Source organism: Capsicum annuum, unplaced genomic scaffold, assembly GCF_002878395.1.
Source record: "Capsicum annuum cultivar UCD-10X-F1 unplaced genomic scaffold, UCD10Xv1.1 ctg45397, whole genome shotgun sequence".
Lineage (NCBI taxonomy): Eukaryota > Viridiplantae > Streptophyta > Magnoliopsida > Solanales > Solanaceae > Capsicum > Capsicum annuum.
In genome coordinates, this window is record NW_025852894.1 from 1,359 (window position 1) to 7,925 (window position 6,567).

Below are 6,567 nucleotides of genomic sequence, written 5' to 3' on the forward strand. Positions count from 1 at the left end.
AAACCATACAAATCGATAGCTGACATAGGTCATGATCTACGACAGTCTATTTAGTGTCACCACCAGTTCAAAAGAGAAAAATTACTTTTTCAACGGTAAAAAATGGCTACTTTTGTAGGCCATCAGTGTGAACACTTTGTTTTTACTTCATATATAAGGTGTACGTCCCTTCTTATTTTATTTGATCAACTTTATTTTGTTTTTAAAAATTCTACAATGTCGCAAGCATCTCAATCATTCAATTCTAAAAATACTCTAATTTGTCATTGTGGGAATGCGGCTGTCTTGAGGACGTCACGCACGGATTCAAATCCAGGTCATAAATTTTATAATTGTGCAATTGCAAAGGTGAGGTGTGCGTGTTTTTTTCAAAAAGTTAAGTTAATGGTTATGTAATTATTTTTTTTCCTAGGATAATGGCGCATGCTTGTTTTTCAAATGGCTTGATGAGCTATCACCTCCATCCAGTCCATCAACATTTATTTCGAGACTCGAGACATCAAATTTTCAAGGCTTGGCAAAATTTAATCTACTACAAAGGCTCCAACAATGCGAAGAAAATAAAGATTTTCTCATGACTTTGTTGAAAGAAGCCGAAGAACAGAGGGATCACTTTAAACTATTGCTACATGACACCCAAATAGAGAGGGATCAACTAAAACAAAAATTGATTTTGGCCGAAGAAAGAGAGAATGTCCTAAAAATGATGTTATGTGCTATAATGCTAGTATTCGCTCTTTGGAAATGTGTAACATGGATGTAGTGATATTGAATAAATAATAATAGTTCTACTTTTGTATAATGTTTAATACTATTTTTGATAGAACCATAGTCGATTAAACAACACGTCAACTTAAATTCGACCAGCAGGGTAATGATACACTATGCATACGGTATATGAAATATTAGGTATGCATTCTATGATATCAAGCATACAATGTACCAACTATGACCACACCCTGCATATTCAAATTCCATGCCACAAATCAGTTTGATAGAAACAGATTCAGCTCAGAATCATAACAAGTTTCATAAAATAAAAGAATAATTGTCATATCCTACCACCAGATCCTTCTAACTTCATATTTGTGAAATAAAAAAAATTGGCATATCCTAATAACTCATCATTTAACAACAAATTAAACATCTTAGAATTTAAAGGTCTCTTTCCCTAAGTTCCTCATCAACACAAGTGTTACTGTTGATTTCATCAACAATGTCCATGACCACATCTGTTTGGACAGCTTCAATTTCTTTTTTCTCAACAATTGCAGCTGCTTCTTCATTCTCACCTTCTTCTCCTTCTTTTTCAGCATGTGCATCAGCTGCTGCTTCTTCAGTTTCTTTTTCTTCCACACCTTCTTTTCTTACTTCACCTACAGCAGCTGTTTCTTCCTCAGCTTCAGCAGTTGTTTCTTCCTCAGCTTCTTCTTTTCGTTCACCTGCTGCTTCTTGCTCAACTTCTTTTTTGTTAGCTTTGTCAGCTTCTTCTTCAACAGTTTTTCCTTTTTTTGAGCCTCCTTGTTCATCTCTTGCCGCTTCTTCTTCTGCTGCTTCTGCTACTACTTTTCCACCTTCTTCCTGGCTCTTATCTTCTTCACCATCCTTTTTTCTTCTTTTTTTCCTCTTCTGCCACAACCGCGGCCAACTCATCCATTTTGCTCTTTTTTTCTTCTTCTTCATTCCTCTCCGATTTATGCACATGCACTATTTCATAATATTATAAAGTGTTACTGATATTTAAAACTGAATATTCATTAAAAACATCAATTAATGAATGAAGTTACCTCCCTCATGTTGTCACTCATCATTTTCCTTTTTCTTCATTCTTTTCTCTTTGATATAGGCAGCAATATCCAACACCACTTCCTTGAGCGCAGCCACACACTTATGAAGATCCCCGGGGGATGAGGTTCTCGCTGCATCTTTGGAGGTGCTCAGAGAATCATCATCACCAACGCTTACTCCAACGGGGTTACCACCCAAATCCCCGTCATCGTCACTGTCCTCATTTGAAGTGAGGACAGTCACCTCTTCTAACTCTTTCTTCAAGCCATCGAGGACGTTATTCTTCATCTCATCCGTATATGGCTCAAACGTAATCATGTAATCCATCTTCATCTCACGAACAATAGGGATGATGTACGGGTGCACATTCTACCAAATATTAATTAACAATTACATAACATTCGATAAAATGGTACTATTATTGCATTATAGAAAATAAGTTCATACCTCGGTAACTTTTCCTTTATACTTGAATGGGTTGCCTACGATTATCTTATCGCTTTTCAAAGTGTGTCATATGAGGATGCGGGGGATGGGTAAGGGCTCATCCATTGATTTTCTAGCAAATTCCCCAAGATGAGGAAAGGCCTCATAGATCCAAATCTGTAAACAGTACAACAGTAAAAAAAAATAACTATGAGTCTATGACATAGTATAAATAAAATGATAATCTACGATAAACTCACTAAAGGGTTTATGGTAGATACCATGAATGCCCAGGGAAATCCGAATAGAGCATAGGATGTCTTCTGCTTCTCATGAAATACTTCATTCTGTTTCTTCAGGTCACTTTTCTTCTTCAGATAGTCCATGTTCAGTTGAAATATCTCTTTCCCCCATGGATACTTCTCGAAGAAACTCAAAGAGTCGACCATTCGAATCAGTTTTGTGTCGACAACCTTCGTCGAATCTTTTGCAAGCAACATGGTGTGCAAGAACCACAGTAGACAACACTTGAACTTCTAGTCCTCGTTCAACTTATTCTCTCTGATCAGGTGTAACAAGTTGGGCGCCGTGATGTTTTTGTTTTTTGTCACCTTAAAACAAAAATTGTCCCCCTTTGCGAACACCTTCTTCATTTTTGATTCACTGGGGTATGATGAGAAGTTCAGCCCCGTGATCAAACAAAACTCTTTCAAGACAAAATAGGCAGGCTTGTTGTTAACGCAGAATCACATCTCATGACGCATCTTATCGTTCTTAATACGTCGCAACAGCAAATAATGAACCAACTGCCCATTGAACTTGAGATGTTTTGGCAAGTTTCTCAGGTGTCCAAAACAGGACCGCTTGAATTTTTTATTCAATTCTTGGTCGACAAGAATTTGTTTAAATTCTTGATAAACAGTTATTCTTGATCTAACCGTTATCTTTGCCGAAAACGATTCGACCTCGTCAATTATCGTTCGAAGGTCATATCGCTCCACAAAAATGCACCTTGAAATATATGGCACAGACAACGAATCATTATCCCCATCATCACTATTACTCCCACTTCCCTCGCACTCTTCACTATCACCACTGACACTCCACTTGGCAACATCTTCACTAGAATCGACATAGTTGCTTATCTCCTTTAACTCCGAATCTAATTCGAATACCGACTCTTCAATTTTCTTTCTTTTTGACACTTTTTCAACTGCCGCAACTCTTCTTGTTCTACTACTACCAGCGGTATCGTCTTTCTGTTTAGGAATAACATTTTTTCTACCCATTTTCAACACAGTCTATACCTAAAGAACAAATCTCCCATTTTTAGTTCATAGACCACAAGTCTATCAACAGAAAGAACTCAATGATCAAATGAAAACCTCCCCTCCCCAAAAAAAAAAATTAACAAACACCCCACCATTAAACAGTTCACTACACAAACATATAATAATTGAACCAAAATCGAACATGTAAAATATCAAAACACAACAATTGCTAAAAATCAAACTAGTGCACCTAATCAAACCAATTAGCTATTAATATTTCAATTTTCACTATTTCAGCAATCATGTTTTAAAAGAATTTCATACGTCTGAAAATTAAAATATATTTAGGGCATTCTCATTTCATAGACCACGGGTCTATGAATAGACCGTGGGTCTACGGATAGAAATAGGACGCTGTTCAAATCAAAATTCCAAAATAACTCTTCAAATAATAATTATACCATCATTCAACACTCCATTGCTAAAAAAACACAATTAAATCAAAAACACCAAATTCGAAAGAAAAAAATCCTACATCACTACCAATCAATTAGCAAAAATTAAAACCATTTAAATGGATCTAGAAATGATCGAAACTCAATTTTAACTAACCTTGTGAAGCAACAATGCCCCCTTAGCAGCTGCAGACGAAGAACGTACGAAAATAGCATTTTTGGGAGAAGTTGTTTGAAAGTGGGAGTTGGGAATTGAAGAGGAAAGAGAGAGAGGTTTTTTATTAGATATTGGAATAAGTGGAGGGGGTTAGACGTATTATATTAAATTTGTAAAGTTGTATAAATAATGAATTGGTCCCTCGGCCCACGTGTGGGCTCCATTTTTTCCACTTTTTACACCCTAAACCTAAAATATAAATCAAAAAGAAATTAAGTGGGTATTTGACAAAATAGTTTTGCAAAAGTTCTTCTTTGCCAATTATTCCACCTAACTTGATCAATGCATTTGCAAGTGCCTGTTGGAAGGCTGTTGGATTAGAAGTGAAATTTGCCACAATCCCAGCGGTTGATTTATCTGATGCATCATGCAAGTAAGTGTTTTGGTCCAAGAATACTGATGGGTCACCCCTAGAAGCACATGTCTTTCTAAGACTATTAAACAATTTAGTATCCATGCTACTATCCGCTCTTAATAGCCTATCACCTTGAAACAAGCTACAATGTGTAATTCCCACTATGTGGCCATCCAAAAGAGTTACCATTTCATTTATTGTAAGCCTTTTACTTCTAAAGGATTCGAATGTTTGTGGCACGATTAAACTAGGGCCTGGTAGGTTCACTTATGATGGGTCTGACACTAGACCATCGCGCCTACCTGTGGGTATGTTGTAGCTCAGTCCGCTAGCTAATGCCACTGTATCTTGGGTGGCTAATGCAATGATGTCCGCACAGGAGACTGTCATAGAACACGTAGCCTCTAATTTACTTTTTATTTGCTCCTGCATCTTTTTCTGACCTTTTGTTCTTTGTGTTTTTGGAGTCTATCAGCAATGACGCATCACAACCCTTCACAGTACATAATACTCCCTCCGTTTAAAAAAGAATAACCTACTTTGACTTGACACAAAGTTTAAGAAAATAAAGAAGACTTTTGAACTTTGTGGTCTTAAATTAAAGTTGTGTAAAATGTACCAAAATTCCCTTTAATCTTATGGTCCTAAACATGCCATGTGGAAAGTTGAAATTAAGTACTGCCAAAAAAGGAAAGGGGTCATTCTTTTTTAAACGGACTAAAAAGGAAAGTAGGTCATTCATTTTTAAACGGAGGGAATACTTTATTTCAAATGATCAAGTTCTTGTCCAAACGTTATATATGTCATGACACATACAACGTTATACAATTAAACTTAAAAAATTTGTCAAATCTTAATGGCAACTAGAAGCTAGGTAAGATTGAATTATAATTTCTTACCCTGACGAAGCAGTTATGAAAATACATCCGCAATAATGCTGATGTGATGGAACGATCAACAAAGAACCGACTTCGCATCGTATCTTGAACTACGATTTCTGTTGGTGGACATCTAGCTTTAGTATTGGAGAAACCAACTTGAAGTTGAGCAGATACAATTGTGGCTAGGTCCAGACTAATGCAGAAGAAAAACAGTAATAATAATATCTTCTTGTCCATCATCCCACCTAAGAAAGAACTGTTGAAGTTTGTTCTGAAGAACGAAAATCCCACATCGAAAATTTACTTTGATTGGGAGGAGGTTGGGAGTTATAAATAAACTCCACCTCCTTCATTGTTTAATACACACAAAAATATTTTTTTCCTTGTTTACTATTAAAGAGGTTTAGAGATAATTCTCTTGGAGATCTCTTTAAGAATAGTATTTTAGGAAGTGAGGGTGTGTGAGAAAAATATTGTGTATTATATGGTGTAATAATTTCCATATAGTGAATATTTTTCTGGGAGGCCCATGGTTTTTCTCCAATTGGGGAGTTTTCCACGTTAAATCTTTGTGTTGTTATTCTCTTTAATCTCTCTGTTATTTTCTGCTTGAAAACGGTCCAGAAGGGGCGGGAAAAATAGTCCATTTTCCCAACAAGTGGTGCGGTGAACGTGGAAAACTCCCCAAGCGAATTTTTCTAAATCCTTATCGCCTTTTTCCACTAGTTGGTCTCTCTTTCAATGCCTGGTATAATCCAGATTGGATTAACACATCCTTGACTTGCACTTGACATAAGCCAAAATTAATTCTCCCATCAAATTTCTCAATATCAAATTTTATCCCCATCTTGTTTATCAGTACTAAAAAATGGACAATAGTAATGTAAAGTACCCACTAAATTAGTTCCCAGGAAAGAGAGGTGGATTGCAAGGGATACACTTAAGTGCCAAGTCTTTCCTTAGTCAGAACCTCTTTAGATTGTACTTATTTCCACTATTACCAAATATACAAGTACCCCAAAGTAACTCCACCAGAATAGCAAACTCCACCGGAATCAGACTCCACTTGCTACTCCACCGGGATGAAACTTCTAATTGAGAACAATAATTCTAATTCAGAAATTTTTTCTGATGTGGAAGATCAGACAAAACTGCAACCACAGAGCATACTAAA

The 6,567-nt window shown here is 36.3% G+C and overlaps 1 pseudogene; it reads right to left on the minus strand.

The window, feature by feature from the left end:
• Nucleotides 1–3,948: 3,948 nt before the first annotated feature.
• On the minus strand, nt 3,949–5,630 carry LOC124892280 (annotated as a pseudogene).
• Nucleotides 5,631–6,567: the final 937 nt, after the last annotated feature.